Source organism: Stegostoma tigrinum, unplaced genomic scaffold, assembly GCF_030684315.1.
Source record: "Stegostoma tigrinum isolate sSteTig4 unplaced genomic scaffold, sSteTig4.hap1 scaffold_49, whole genome shotgun sequence".
NCBI lineage: Eukaryota > Metazoa > Chordata > Chondrichthyes > Orectolobiformes > Stegostomatidae > Stegostoma > Stegostoma tigrinum.
In genome coordinates, this window is record NW_026728419.1 from 4,571,129 (window position 1) to 4,587,987 (window position 16,859).

Genomic DNA, 16,859 nt, shown 5'->3' on the forward strand with positions numbered 1-16,859 from the left:
GAAGGCTATTGGGCTGCAGGAAGAAACAGACGGTGAGTACTGCAGGTACTGGAGCAGGTTTGAGATATAGGCAATATTCTGCAGCGTAAGAAAGTTCCAGTGATAAGAGGCTGTGTAAGTTACACATAGGGAGGATAGCAGGAGCCAGAGGTGGTTATGGAGAGAGGCAGTGTTACACAGAAACATAGGAAAATGGGTTAGGTGTAGACTATTCAGCCCCATGGGCCTGCTCCACTCTTCAATCAGATCACGGCTGATCATTTAGCTCAGTTCCCTCTTCCTGCTTTCTCCCCATATGGAAACTGTCATGACTGGAGCAATCTACAATGATCGGGAGCGTTGGAGTGACTGGAGGAAGTTACAGAGATAAAGAGGACTGTGGAGCACTGTCGAAGTTAAAGACACAGGGAGAGTCATTCAGCCTGGAGAAGATTACAATGTTACACAGAGGTGTACAGGCTGAAAGAGGTGACAAAACTGGAGGCATGTAGGGGTTAGAGGAAGTTACTGTGACAGGGAGGATGGTAGAAGCTTTTCTTGGTTATAAAAGTAATTATCATCTTTGTTTTTGAAAGAGATAACAGACAAAGGTTTTGAATGACTCAGGAGATTACTTGCACAAGGAAGGGTGGAGGAAGATGGAGTGTGTTGCCACTGATGAGTGTGTTGAGTTTATTGTGATTGTGAGGGTTGTAGTGATGAAACGACATGATAGCAAGGTTAGTAGAGACTTGATGGTGTACAGAGATAGGGAGGAGCTGCAACAGGTGATGGTGATAGTGAGTTTGTGGTGATGGGGGATGGTTACATCAATAGCGAGGGCGTCAGGGGATGAAAAAAGTTATCAAGGTAGAGAAGTTTCTCCTGAATGGAAGAGACTACATGGATGGCGATGGTTCAAGCGACTGGATTTTTTCACAGATATGGAGAGTCAATGGAGCTGGTGAAGGTTACAAGGATCGAGAGGGTTTAAGGAGTCAAAGCGAATACACAGGCATGGAGGGTTGTGTTGATGGGAGAAGCTGCAGGGATAGGGAATGTTGTCGGGCCATTTCTTAGTTTTGTGTCTTGGTTACCTGGCTCGCATTCATGAGTCACTTCAGTACCTGGGTGATATGTAGGGGTTTATATAGAACTCTTCCTGTCTCTCTCCATGAGAAGGTTACACTGGTACAGACAATGTTAGGGATTGAAGAAACTGACAGAGACACTATGCATTCTACGGACTAAAGATGATTATGAACAGAGCCAAGGATTACAGGGTCTAGAGGGGATTACAGACAAAGGGAGGGTTGTAGGGTGGGGAAGAGGTTACAAAGACGGTTGGTGTTGTAAGGATGGGGGGCACTGATTGTGATCAATTGGCACAATTGACATAGAGAGGATCTGTGGAGGTTACAGTACAAGAGAGGTTTGTACAGGCAATATGAGTTTACACAGACAGGAATGGTTCTCAGGGCTGGAGGAGGTAACTGTGAAAGGGAATGCTATAACGAATGGAGAAGGTAACATTCACGGAGTACTTCAGTGGCAAAAAGGAGGTGACAGTCATATGGTCCTTTGTTTAGACAGCAGAAGTTTACATTGGCAAGTAGCACTTTGGAGACCGAGGGACTTGACAGAGAGAGGGCGATGAGCAGCAACTACATAAGGTTTGAGAGAGAAAGACAGTTGACAGCTTTGGAAGATGATGCAACATACAGAGCATTACAGAGTTTGGACAAGATCTAGAAGTTCACAAGGGTTATAGGAGGAGGAGGAGGATACAGATAAGTTGAGGTTTGGAATGGGATAAGGTTACAAGAACAAAAGAAGGTTCCAGGAATGTGAAGGTCTATGGGGGCTGCAACCAATTCCAGAGATAGGGAGGGATTCACATGTTGCAATTTACAGAGTTCAGGATGTTTTTTGCAATTGGATGAAGTTAGTAATACAAAGTATTGTAGACACTGGATGAGGTGACAGTTCGCATGGATCTTCAGACTGAAGGACGTTAGAGAAAGAAAGAGAGGTGTCGGGGCTGGAGTTAGAGAAGGCAATCAAGAGGATTTTACAGGTACATGGATGGTTTTAGTGGCTTCAAGAGGTTAAAGAGTTAGGAAGACTAATTAATGCCTGAAGGATGGAGAATGAGGAGCATTGTAGCGATAGGAGAGATTGCACACTCTGAACGAGGTTGCAAACATGAGGAGGATTAAAATGGCTTCAGAATGCAATATATTCGAGCAGTTTACACAGGCAGGAACAGCTATCAGACTGGAGAAATTTAGACAGATAGGAAGGTCTGTAGGAATGGTCAATTGTCACAGAGGTCATGTGGTGCTGTGTTACGGGAGGCAGGAGTGTTCTTGGGACTGGAGAAAGTTACAGTGATATGATGTGTTGCAGGGGCATGAGGATGATATATGTCCAGACGGGGAGGTGAGTCGGGGCTGGAGGATATCACAGAGACGTGGTGGACTGTAAGTAGTGGATAAGATGACAAGTGTCAAAATTATTGTTATGGCTTGAGGAGGAGGACAATACCAGGATTGGACACGTTGTCAAGACTGGAGCAATTTGCAAAGATGGGAAGGGGAGTCAGAATTGGCAGAGGTTTTAAATACAGAGAGATTTTAGCGAGGACTGGAAGAGCGAGTGACACCTAATGTTCAAGGAGTTAGAAGGATTCAATGCACTGATGACGATGAGTTGCAACAAAGGATCTGTAGACTTGCTGTATGACTGACTGTTGGAGAGAGAACACGGAACGGAAACATCCCAGAGTTCAATGCCACTGTCTTGAGAGGCCTGCTTTTAATTCTGCTGCTCTTATCCTCACTAAGACAGCACAGGCCTGGATTGAGAATTATGGACTCCCGATGCAGTCCTCGGAAAGTTCAGTACAACAGAGCTGAAAGTAGGGTGGTGAAGTTTTTGAGAAGATTTGCAGCTCAGGTTGTGGATGATGTTTTAGACTTGCTCGCTGAGACAGTGTGTTTGATTGCAGATGTTTCATCACCCTGCTAGGTAACGTTGTCAGTGTGCCTCCAGTGAAGGGCTGGTGTTCTGTCCCACTTGTTATTTATGTGCCTCGGTTTGCTGGGGTGGTTGGCATCACTTCCGGTTTTGTTTTCCGGTGGTTTGTATATCGGGTCCAGATCAATCTATTTGTTGATGGATTTCCAGTTGGAATACCAGGCCTCCAGGAATTCCCTAGCATGTCTCTGTTTGCTTTGTACTATTGTGGATGTGTTGTCCCAGTCAAATCGGTGTCCTTCTTTGTCAGTGTGTACTGACATCAGTGAGAACTGGTCATGTCTCTTGGTGGATAGTTGGTATTTGTGCATCCTTGTTGTCAGTTTTCTTCCAGTTTGGCCTGCATAATGTTTCTCACTGTCCTTGCATGGTATTTTGTATTGGTTTTGGGTGTGGGATCCCAGACATTTGTCAAGAGCAGTCGTAGGTAGTTGTTGGTTTGTGGGTGAGCCTGATACCTCAGGATCTGAATAGTCTTGTGGTCACCGCTGATAGGTCTCTGATTTGCAGTACGATGACTGGTGTGTCTGGCTGTATTGTGCCTCATTGTTGTGGTCTGTCCTGTGGGTAACAGTGGATTGTGCCTTTTGGGTATCCATTTCCTTTAAAAACTCCGTATAAGTGCTCCACGTCTGCTATGAGCAGTTCCAGGTTGCTGCAGTGTGTTGTGGCTCGTTTGAATTATGTCCTGATGTACCTCCGTTTACAGGTATTGGTGGATAGTTGCTGGTGTGATAAAGTATCTGGTGCGTATGGGCTGTACATATTCTGTACACAATGATATGGAGTTCCCTGTTGCTCTTACATTCCACCATAGCTGAGGAAGGGTTATTGTCCTCTTCTTTTATGAATTTTATTCTAGTGAGGATGTTGTTCATCTGTCAGTGGGTTTCTTTTCGTCTTCTAGATGTGATCATCAAGGTGTCATCTACCACACGGGACCCAGAATTTGGGTTAGATAGTGGGGACTGTTCTCCATTCTCATCTTTGCATTACCACTTCTGCTATCAGTCCTGATATCGGGGATCCCAATGGTGTTCAATTGATTTGTTTGAATATATGGAGGTGAGACACATATCCAGCATTTTCAGGATGCTGTTCTTGTTGATTCTGTTAGTTTGGAGCGCCTGCCATCCTGGTTCATCCAGCAGAGTGGCCATTTTCTCTTTGGCTCGGTCAGTGTTTATGGAGGTAAATCGTGCTGTAATATCAAAGAATATCATCATCAGCTCCTCTTCTATTCTGGTGTCCTTGACGATGTTGAGGAATTCTAGGGAAGAGTGTATTGGGTGGATAGTGTTGTCCATGAAGTATTTCAGTTTCCGTTATTGTTCTTTGGCTGGCCTATATGTTGGTCTACCTGGTACTGGCTCGGTGAGCAAGCCTACAACATCAGCAGGGTTGTGATCGAGTCTGGGGTCTTTCTGCACTGTGCGCCCCCTTCTGCACTGTAGCTACATCATATCTCATGGGTCAATGTTTTAAGCCTTCTGCTCTGCTCACTATGAGTATCTTACCTGACTGCAGGATCTGACGAACGCTCCAGATCTCCCTGTCCGTTGTCGCTTGAATTGACCAGTTGACTTCAACATGGTGATGGACGAGACTGGAGCCAGGAATTCTGCTCAGTGAGCAGCTTTCAGTAGCTGCCGAAGACGGAAGCATAAACAGACTGAGAAATTAGACTGATGCAGTGAGGATTACAGAAGTGGAAGAGGGCTGAGCACTGCAGACATCTGGACAATCCCCATCTCCATCCTTGGCCTCTGCTGCCACATCTCTGGAGTGGAGAATTCTGCTGGCTCAGGATCTCATTGTAGCGGCAATCATTAGATCCACACTGTGACAGTTACTGTATGAAGAGATACTGGCTGATATCACCAGGAAGGTGTCAGGATCACCCAATGGTCAGGAAGAAGGAATTTCGATTCATGGTGCACTGGTATCAGTACTCAGGGATACACGAGCTTCGAGTGGGACAGGCAATGGCCGTGTGTTCCTCTCACTAGACTATTAATCCATAAATTAATGACAATGTCTGAAATACCCATCTGTTTCCATGATATCCTTCAGGGAAGGACATCTGCTCTGCTCACCTGGTCTGGCCGACATGTGACTTCAGACCCAGAGCAACATGCCTGACACCCAACTCCCTCTGAAATGGCCCAGCAAGGCACTCAGTTCAAAGGCAGCTTGGGTGGCAAATAAGTGCTGGCCGGCTTGAAACACCCACATCCCACGCGTGAATAAATAATCACGGAACTGTGTAAAACATTCAACAAAAGGACATTCCATTGGAACAGACAAAACCTCAGCAAGAAATTCCCATTCTCTCTCACTCAGGGAACCAAGTATTGGATTCAAAGAAAACCAAAGAAAGAAGCAAAGAAAAAAAAATTTGAAGTGAAGGAATGTGTTTCAGTTAATGACAACAGGCAATCGTATATGGAAGGTGGTAAAGGGACTGCAGATGGGCTCATTGCAAGAGGAGTTTCGTTAAGAGGAAACATTGTTGGGGCTCAATGAGATGACAGGACCAGGGAGAGTTGAAGGAGCTGGAGGTGGTGAGAGCGTTAGAGAGTGGCAAGAGCTTGAATGATGTTACAAAACCAGTACGAATTGCTGCAATGCTTGCAGAGGGTGGGAAGGGAAATATACCCTATTATTTCTTCATTCGTGGAATGAGAGGGTCACTGGAAGGACCAGAATTTAGTGCCCACTGATAATTGCACTGGGCAATTGCTAAGGGACAGTTACGAGTCAACCATTTTGTTGTGGGTCTGGAGTCACATTTTGGTCAGACGTGGTCAGATTTCCTTCCCTCAGGGACATTCGTGAAGGAGTTGGGATTTTGTCTTTCAACTGATAATCAACAATGGACACATCATTACAGATTAATTTTATTGAATTCTAATTCCACTATCTGCCACTGTGGGATTCGAAAGGAAAAAGAAAACAGTGGATTGACAATCTCCTCAGTTCAGGGGAATGACTCGGAGCTGGTTGGCCATAGGCAGTGTACTGAGCAAGGGTAAGTAAAGGGTGATTTGATGATAGGATACCGGCCTCTGTGCAGTTATCTCACATGTACACAGACAAAAGCAGTTTGCAACACAGGATTGACCAACTGCAGGTCACAGGCTGGGAACAACTCCTCACACAGGGCTGAGCAAGTGCAGTTTGCACACATACAATTGTGAGCAATCACAGTCCACAGAACATTTTAAAAAAAGACTCGTTCCACTCAGGAAACTGACTGTTTGCTCTCATTGCACACGTTAGCAATTGCTGGGAGAACACAGATTGAAAACAATCACAACTGAACATGCAGAGGCCTGGCCACTCTCAATCTGCAAGAAAATAAAGCACAGTTCTCTGTCCAGAACTGGCCATTCATCATTGACAGGACAAAATAAATGTTCCTAAACACCAAACCGATATTTTGCAATGAAAAGGAGTTTTAAAAACAACAGCATCCCACAGAATACATGCTGTCCATCTGCACTGCACAGGTCAGCATTGTCTTGGAATTCTCTTCACTTGTCTGGGTGAATGCAGCTCCAACAATATTCAATAAGCTTGACACCATCCAGCACAAAGCAGCCTCATGTTTGGAACGATATTAACTCACTTCACTTCTAACGCACCGTGACAGCAGTGTCCACAATCGACGAGGATCATCAGCAGCAGCATTTAACAACACCGTAAACAACCTGGAAGGAAAACAGCAGCAGGTGTATGACACCAGCAGCATTTACAAGGTCCCATCCAAGCCACGCTCCTTCCTAATAGAACTGTGGCTGTCTTGCACCCAAAGGATCACAGTGGGTCAAGCAAGGCAGCTCACAAAAAAAAAAGTTACTGGAAAAGGTCAACATCTGTGAAGAGAAACCAAGGTTTACATTGCTTAGAACCACCAGAACCTTCTTCAGCAATAGAAGATGGGAAGTAAATAATGGCCACATCACATGCATGAACATGCGATGAAACTCAGGGACAATTCATGTCCCTTCAACATCTTTGTATTCTCTATGCAACTCACAATCCTATGTTTATGCCATCAACAAACATGGAAAAATTTTATTTGATCTGTGCACCTAACTGATCGATAGATACTGTGAATAGCTGGAGCCCAAACATGAACCCTTCCTCTAACTCACAAGGTACAGCCTGCAAACTCACAAATCAACAAATTTATAAGCACGTGCTTTACCATCTGTTAAACAATTTTCAACACATGCCAGCACATCACCTCCAAGTCCATGTGGTCCAAATTTGTTAATTTGCTTTTTCAGTGGGAACCTGTTAATATTCATCTGAAAAAGCAAATAAAGTTTCCTCCTACCATCATTTTTTTGGAGACACATATAATAATTCTATGTTTGGATGTCATAATGGAAAATGACAATTTAGTACCGAAGTTAAGTGTCTAAATTTGAGGAATGCAGCTTATTATTAGACTGCCTCTACCACTAGGCATTATCACTTTCATTAGACAGGACCTGGCACATAGAGATAGGGGGAGGAACTACTTGCATTTGAGTCTATATTCGGAAAGTTGGACTGTTATAAAGTGATATAATGAGAATGCATGATAAAATAACAAGGTGTAGGGCTCGATGAACACAGCAGGCCAGGGAGCACCATAGGAACAGGAAAGCTGGCGTTTTGAGTCTGGAACCTTCTTCAGAAAAGGGGGCGAGGAAGGGGATTCTGAAATAAATTGGGGGAGGTGGTGGTGGAAGGTGGCTAAAAAAGCAGATTAGTGGAGAGAAGATGGACGGGCCATGGAGGCAGATCTGGAGCCAGTCAAGGTGAGTGTCAGCAGGGAGTTGGGATGGGGACGGTCAGTTGAGGGAAGATGGACAGGTCACAGAGGCGTGGGTGCGGCTGGTAGGGAGGAGGTGGGAGTGGGTAGTGGTCAGTGAGGTTGAAGGAGAAGAAAGTTGGGAGAAAGGACGGAGAGGTCAAGGAAGAGGGGACAAGCTTCGCTGGTTTTGGGATAAGGTCAGAGGTGGGGAGATTTTTAAGCTTGCAAAGTCCACACTGAGACCATTGGGCTGCGGGGTTACCAAGCAAAATATGAGGTACAGTTCCTGCCGCCCTCAGGTGGCATTGTTGTGGCTCAGGATGGTGAGGATCTCCAACATGTTCCGATTAATTAGGAGCAAGAATTAAATGCTTTTCAGGCATACTGGTGGATAAATTACCAGCGCCCATTGAAATTTATCCCAGGCTACTATAAGAGGCAAGAAAGGAGATTGCAGAGGCCTTGCAGATATATTTAATCGCTTAGTGGCCACATGTGTAGTGCTGAATGACTGGAGGATAGTTAATGTGTTTAATTTGTTCAATACGGGGAGCAAAGATTGGCCAGGTAATTGGAGAAGAGATAGCCTGATATCGGTCGCAACAAAATTATTGGAAGAAATTCTGAGGGAAAGGACAAATCAACACTTGCAAAGGAAGGACTCATTGGGCTAATCAGCAGAGATTTGGTCGAGAGATCCTGTCTGATGAATTCAGTTGAGTTCTTTCTAATTGTGTCAAAAATTATTGATGAGGTCAGTGCAAATGAAATGGTTTGCATGAAAATCAGTGAAGCCTTTGACAATGTTGAACATGGAAGGCTGATTCAAAAGGTAGGAACCCATGAGATTGAGACAAGTCGGCAAAAATAGATCCTAAACTGGTGGAGAGTATTTTTTTGTGAATGACAGCCTTTGACCATCAGCAGACTGCAGGGATCACTGCAAGGCCCATTACTGTTTATTCTGTACATTAATGTCTTGGTTGTGAAAGTAGATGGTATCATCAGTAGGTTTGTAGATGACAAAAGTTGGACGCGTTGTCCATCGTGAGGTGGATGGTCTCAGACGACGGTCCGATATTGATCAGTTGATAAACCGAGCAGCGCAATGGCAGATGGAACTTATTTCTAATAAGTTTGAAATAATACACTGCGCGAGTTACGGCAAGTGAAGGACATACATAATGAACGGTAGGTACAGGCAGAGTACTGAGAAACAAAAGGACCTTGGTACACAAGTCCATAGATCCCTGAAGGCATCAGCACAGATAGACAGGGTGGTGAAGACACATGAACTGGGGTCACGTCCTCACAAGGTGAATCAGTAGATGTACCCGAAAGGATCGATCCAGCCAAGCAGGGGTGTTGGGTCCGAAACAGCAGAGACTGGCAAAGACGTTGAAGACGGCAATTTAAACAGACAAGGCAGGCAACAGCATGGCAAAAAATGAAGTAAAAGTGATTAATTGAACTGTACTTATTTCCATGCAATGGACCTGACAGGAAAGGCAGATAAACTCAGAGCATGGATGAGGACATGGGATTGGGACAGCTAACGTATTACAGAAAAAAAAACAGCTGAGGGAAAGAAAGGGCGAGCACCTCAATGTACCAGGGTACAGACACCACAGGAAGGTTCGAAGGAGAGGCAAGTTAGGAGGGGAAGAGGTATTTTTGAATTGGAGAAGCATGACGGCAGCGATTAGGGAGAATATTCCTGGGGTTTGCCCAGCAAAGCTATTTTTGTGGAACTGAGAAATAAGGGTGGGCGATGGCTTTGATATAATTGGACAAGCCAACAATTGGTGAGAAATTGAAGAGCAAATATGTTCAGAGGTCTGAGCTATCTATTGGGGTGTAATGGTAGGGAATTATAATTTTCCAAACAGAGACTGATACCGCACAGTGTTATGCACTTTCAATGGGAAGAATTTGTTAAGTGTGTTTAAAAATAACTCCCTCAAACAATACGTAGACAGCCCAACTGAAGAAGGGGCAGACCCTGACCTCCACGTGTGAAACAAGGTCGGGCAAGGGACTGATGTGGTATTGAGGCAGCACTTTGGCAAAAAGATCACAATTTTATTAGTTTGAAAACAGCTATGGAAAAAGATTGGCCTGGTCCACAAAATAAAGTTATAAAGTAGGTCAAGAGCAATTATGATGGTATTTGACGGGAATTTTCAAAAGACGGTTGGGGAGGCTATTTGCAGGGGCATCTGGCAAGTTGGAAGCTTTCAAAAACGAGAGGTCAGAGCCGGCATATTTCTGTTAGTGTGATGGACGATAGTGACAGAAGTAGGAAACTCTGAATGACTCATGATATAGAGGCTCTGATCAAGAAAAATGGGACATTGCTGGATCAAATGAATCCCTTGAGGACTATGGGAGTGTAGGAATAAACTTTATGAAGGAAATCGAGAGAGCAAAGATGGGGCATGAGATAACTTTGGCCGATAAGGTTAAGGAGAATCCAAAGAGATTCAATAGGATATTAAGGGCAAAAGAGCGACTGGGCAGAAAATGGGGATTCATACAGATCAAAGAGGCCACCAACATGGGCAACCACAGGAGATGGGTGAGACGCTAAACAACATTTCATATCAGTACTAGGTGGGGAAAAACCAGTACATTCAGGTAAATAAAGAGTAATATCCAGAAAAGAGTCTACATGACAGAACAGTGATGTTAGATGTCTTGAAAAGCTTGATCAAGTGTACCTGATGACTTTTGGGGAACCAGGGACGAATCTGTTGGACCCCGAGCAGAGATATTTCACTCAAGCACAGGAGGTTGTAGGGTGACCTTTTACAAGTCAATTAATGCCTGAGGAGCATCAATAAGATGAATAGCCAACATCTCTACCCCAGGGGAGGGGCGTCCAAAACTAGAGGCCATAGGTTTGAGGAGAGAGGGGAAAGGTTTAAGGAGACATGAGAGGTAACATTTGCCACACAGGGAATGGTGCATATATGGAACGAGCTGCCAGAGAAAGCTACAATATTGAAAAGATAATGGGGCAGGTACATAGACAGCAAAGTTTTGAAAGGATATGGGCCAAACTCAGGCAAATGTGACTTATTCCATTCAGGAAACTTGGGCCTTATGGATGAATTGGGTCACATAGTCTGTTTCTGTGCTGCAAAATTCTATGACTCCAATTACTGGAGAAAGAGGCGACAAAGACGAGACAAGTTGCAGACATTGAAGCAAGATATAGAGATAGGGATGGTAGTCAGGATTGGAGTATATTTCAAATATATGGAGGGACTGTCGAGCGGGGAGGTGGTTACAGAAATAGGAGCAGTTAGAGGAGTTGGAACAGTTGAAGACTTTGGTCCACAAGAGTCTACATTTGACCACATACACACAGCCATGGAGGAGGAACACAGAGCAAAAAGATCAGAGGCAGCATTACTGCCCTCTTGTTGGAGATTTGCTTTCACTTTTATGTTGACCCTCACAAAGACAGCACAGGCCTGCAATGATAACTGAACTTCCTATGCTATCTTTGGAAGGCATAGTACAAAAATGCATAAAGTAGGCCTCCCATGACAGTAGTGAACGAGTTTGGCTCAGCAATTAGGGAAAGAAGTCTGCCATTCTCACTTGGTCAGGTCAGACCCACAGGAATGTGGCAGACTCTCAACTACCTTCTGGCTTGTTGTGCCATTTCATTCAGTTCAAAGCAGTTTAGGCTGGGTAATAAGTGCTCTCCAGGCAGAGACACGTACATCTCATGAGTGAATAAATAATAACTGGAACCACTGTCCTGGTCAATCAAGTCAGCAGGTTTATGGACAGGCCTGTAAACTGACAGAGAGGATGCTGAGACTGGGGTCAGGTGAAAGGAGATTCCCAGACCAAAGCAAAAGCTGAAGAATTATAGCAGCACAGTGATGTTGGTGAAGACACGCAGATCGGGACAGGAAGCAACAGGGTTTCACTAAAACTGTACATTTGTGAACCGGTATGTGTTGGGGAATTTTGGTAAAATGTACCTTACGATGTTCCTTTTGGGAAGGGCAAGGTATATGCAATAAGATAGTGTCATTCGAAGGGGAGCTCGGAGATTGTTTTTGTCAGTGTTCCTTTGAATAACACGTTGTGCAACAGGCCAGGGACGTAGCTGTGCCAGATCGACCACTGTATCCTGAGGCTGAGTAAATGAGTAATGTCACACTGAGAGATCCTCAGGGAAATTATGAAAAAGTGGAATTCAAAGGAAGTATGAAGTTTTGAAGTGATCATACAAATTACAAACAAAAAGAAACAAGGCCAATTACATGAGTTTGGGGAGGGGCGGGGGGGAAGAACCGGCCAAGTTAAACAGTGTAAAGAGGCTGTCATGTATGGCCGCAAATGAACACAGAAAAACATTTGAAGGAACAGTGTAAAATATTTTAAAAAAAGATATTCCACTGAAACAGGCAAAACCTCAGCAAGAAATTCCTATGTGCACGTCACTCGGAGTAAATGAGCAGATGCAATTAATACAGGCTGAGAACACAACGAAAAAATAACCTAAAATTCTGAAGAGGAACAACGTGGATCAAAAAAATGACAGCAGACTACCAAAGTATAGAAGTCGGTGTTAAACAGATTGTAAGGGGTCTCTTCGCAGGAGGAACGTGGTAAGAAGTGGAATCATTGTTGGGGTTCCGTGAGATGGCAGGATCAAGGAGTGTTGAAGGTCGTGAAAGCGCTGCAGGGTTTGGCAAGGGCCTGAACAATGTCACAAACCCAGTACGAATTGCTGCACTGTTTGCAAAGGGTGTGGAGGGAAATACACCCTTTTATTTCTTCATTCCTGGGACTCGGCTATCACTGGATGGGCCAGTATTCAGTGCCTGTTGCACTTTTGAGTGAAGAGTCAGCCATTTTGTTGTGGGTCTGCAGTCACATGTCGAACAGGCCTGTTCAGATGCTGTTCCCCAAAGGGCATTCGTGATTGAGTGGAGATTATTTTTTCTTTTAAAATAAAAGATGATCAACAACGGACATACCATTTGTGATTATTTTTATTGAATTCTAATTCCACAATCTGCCCAGGTCCCCAGAACATTATCTATGTCGCTGGATGAACAGCCCAGTGGTATTATCACTAGACTGTGGCCGACCCCATGTTGGAGTTGGTTGAAGTGACATGGAGTGTTACAGAACATGGAGACCATTACAACTGCAAAGCACGTTGTGTAATCCATAACAGGCTTCAAAAGTGGAAACTGTCAAAGCAGTATGAGATATACCAGAGACCAACAGGGCAGGTGGTGATTAAACAGGTTAAATATTGTGAGGAGATGTCACAACAGGAGGATGTTACGGCTTCTGTCATTTACAGACATAAGGAATGCTGTAGGGACTGGATGAAGTCACAGTAATAAGGGTGTGTTTGTTATTTGAGGAAGAAGTGCCAACACAAATGCAAAAATGGAACATTCACCGAGCACACAAAGACCACACATACAACTAATTACAATAAAGATCAGCTCCACATTCATGTCAGTTGTGTGTGATCTTACTACTCAAAACTCCACAGCATAAAACCTGCTCTCCACACAACACTGACTATTTACAATTCATTTGATGAAAATTAGATCATAAATAACTGGCCATTTGAAGTCCACAGGATAAATAAAAGCTCCCCACAGATCACGGACAATTTGTAATTCACAACATATGAACTAGCAGTCCACACAGAATTACCGAGATGCAAGCGTGAAAGGATGGGGAGGCTTTAAAGAGGAGGGAAGAAGAGCTTAATGAGACGTTAAATGGGTGAGAGTGTATGAGTGAAAAGAACAGGTTGGACAGACTTGGATTGTTTCTGCTTGAGGGTCAGTGGCTGAGCGGGCAACTTGTTGAAATATATAAAACTGAGAAGTAAGGATAGTGAATAATTGGAGTCTCTTCCCTCAGGTGAAAAATATCAAACACAACGGTCATAAGTTTAGGCTGAGAGGGGCAAGTTTAAAGCAGGCATGAGAGTTTTTAAGAGGTGAGTGAGTGCCTGGAACAGATTGCCAGGGTATTTGGTCAAAGCAGAGATGAGAGCGACATTTAAGAGGCATTTGGGCAGATACATCAATGGGCAGGGAAGAGCGGGATACGGATTCTGTGCAGCCAGATAGCATCAGTTCGAACAGTATCATGGTCATCGCAGAAATGACGGGCTGAAGGACCTGCTCTGGTTCATGACTGTTGTATGCCCTATGCCCTAACAGGTGAAATTAAAGCTTTAAAATTAAACAAAGAACTGCGAAATGTGAAGATCTGAAACAGAACAGAAGTTGGTGCACAAAGTACGTAGGTTGACAGCGTCTGTGTAGAGAACTGAGCTCTTCAGAAATGAGAGAGACACAAAGATGCACACACGCACAGACACATCCAGCCATAAAAGAAAAACAAAGAATAAACTCAGTTCCCCGCAGAGAAATTAAAACCAGCTCTGCACACACAACTGACCAGAGTCCACAAGATCAATTGCAGCCTTCAGACAGAAATGACCACAGTCCACTGAATAAAATCAAGCTCTACACACAGAACTGACCATTTACAATGTGTAGGATTAACCAATGCCATACACAAGACGATCTGCTTACAGTCTGCAAGATAAATAAAATCTTCCCAGACAGCATTGACCATTCTCAGGCCACCGGTTGAGAACCAGAGTAATTGATCCACCTAACCATTCAAAATCCAGGAATTAAACCCAAACCCGAGACACAATTAGCCAAACACAATTTGTTGGTGTGAACCCACTCCCCACTTCTGCCGTGTTGGGGAAAACAAACGAAGAAGAAATACAAAAAGAAAAAATGACAGCAAAAAGAAAACAGCGTTTTTATAATCTCCTGAGTGCTGGACAATGACTGAGAGCTGGCTGGGCATAGGCAAAGTTCTGTGCAGGAGTAAATAAAGGGTGACTTAGTGATGGCATACCAGCCTTGGTGCAGTTATATAGAACATAGAACATAACAGCACAGTACAGGTCCTTCGGACCTCGATGTTGTGCCAACCTGTCATACCGATGTCAAGCCCATCTAACCTACACAATTCCATGTACGTCCATATGCTTGCCCAATGACTACTTCAATGTACCTAAAGTTGGCGAATCTACCTCAGAAACTACCTCAGACATCTGTCCTGTATCTTTCACCCCTCAATTTAAAGCTATGCCCCCTCGTGCTCGCCGTTACCATTCTGGGAAAAAGGCTCGCCCTATCCACGCGATCTAACCCTCTGATTATTTTATGTTTCAATTAGGTCACCTCTCAACCTTCTTCTCTCTAATGAAAACAGCCTCAAGCCCCTCAGCCTTTCCTCATAAGACCTTCGCTCCATACCAGGCAACATCCTAGTAAATCTCCTCTGCACCCTTTCCAAAGCTTCCACATCCTTCTTATAATGCGGTGACCAGAACAGTACACAATACTCCAAAGTGCGGCCGCACCAGAGTTTTGTACAGCTTCATTATAACCTCTTGGTCCCAGAACTCAATCCCTCTATTAATAAAAGCCAAAACACGGCCTTCTTAACTGCCCTGTCAACCTGGGTGGCAACTTTCAAATATCTGTGTACACGGACACCGAGATCTCTCTGCTCATCTACACAACTAAGAATCTTACCATTAGCCCAGTACTTTGCCTTCCGGTTACTCCAAAGTGCATCACCTCACACTTGTCTGCATTAAACTCCATTTGCCACCTCAGCCCAGCTCTGCAGCTTATCTATGTCTCTCTGCAACCCACAGTATCCTTCGTCACTATCCACAACTCCACCAACCTCTGTCATCTGCAAATTTACTAACCCATCCTTCTACGCCCTCATCCAGGTTATTTATAAAAATGACAAACAGCAGTGGACCCAACACCGACCCTTGCGGTACACCACTAGTAACTGGTCCCCAGGATGAACATTTCCCATCAACTACCAACCTATGTCTTCTTTCAGCAAGCCAATTTCCGATCCAAACTGCAATATCTCCCACAATTCCATTCCTCTGCATTTTGTACAATAGCCTTTTGTGGGGAACCTTATCGAACGCCTTGCTGAAATCCATATACATAACATCAACCGGTTTGGTTACCTTCTCAAAGAACTCAATAAGGTTTGTGAGGCACGACCTTCCCTTCACAGAACCGTGCTGACTATCCCTAATCAATTTATTCTTTTCTAGATGATTATAAATCCTATCCCTTATAACCTTTTCCAACACTTTACCAACAACTGAGGTAAGACTCACTGGTCTATAATTACCAGGGGTGTCTCTACTCCCCTTCTTGAACAGGGGAATCACATTTGCTATCCTCCATTCATCTGGCACTATTCCTGTAGACAATGACGAGTTAAAGATCAATGCCAAAGGCTCGGATACACACAAAAGCAGTTTACAACACAGGACTGACCAATGGCAGCCCACAGGTTGGAAACAAGTCCTCACGCAGGACTGACCATATGCAGTCTGCAGACACACAAGGGTGAAAAAATCAGTGTACAGGACTAAAAAAAAATTGCTCCGCTCAGGGAATGAGCTGTTCGCTCTCCAAATACTTCTTTCAAACAAAAAAAGAAGTAACACTTCACACTTGAACAACTGCTGGCAGTCCACAGAATGAAAACAATCACAACTGAACATGCAGAGACCTGGGCACTCACAATCCACAAGAAAATAACAGACTGCTCCGTGTACAGAACTGGCCATTCATCATTCACAGGATAAAATAAATCTTCCCAAACACAGGACTGATATTTTGCAATGAAAAGGAATTTTAGAAACAACAACTTTTCATACAATGTACGCTGCCCATCTACAGTGGACAGGACATCAATGTCAAAGAATATGCTCCCCCTGCCTGGGTGAATGCAGCTCCAACAATACTCAATGAGCTTGACACTATCCAGCACAAAGCAGCCTCATGTTTGGAATGATATTTACTCACTTCACTCGTAACACACCGTGGCAGCAGTGACTACAATCTACAAGGTTCGGTAGCTGCAGCTTTTCACAAGACCACAAACAACCTGGAAG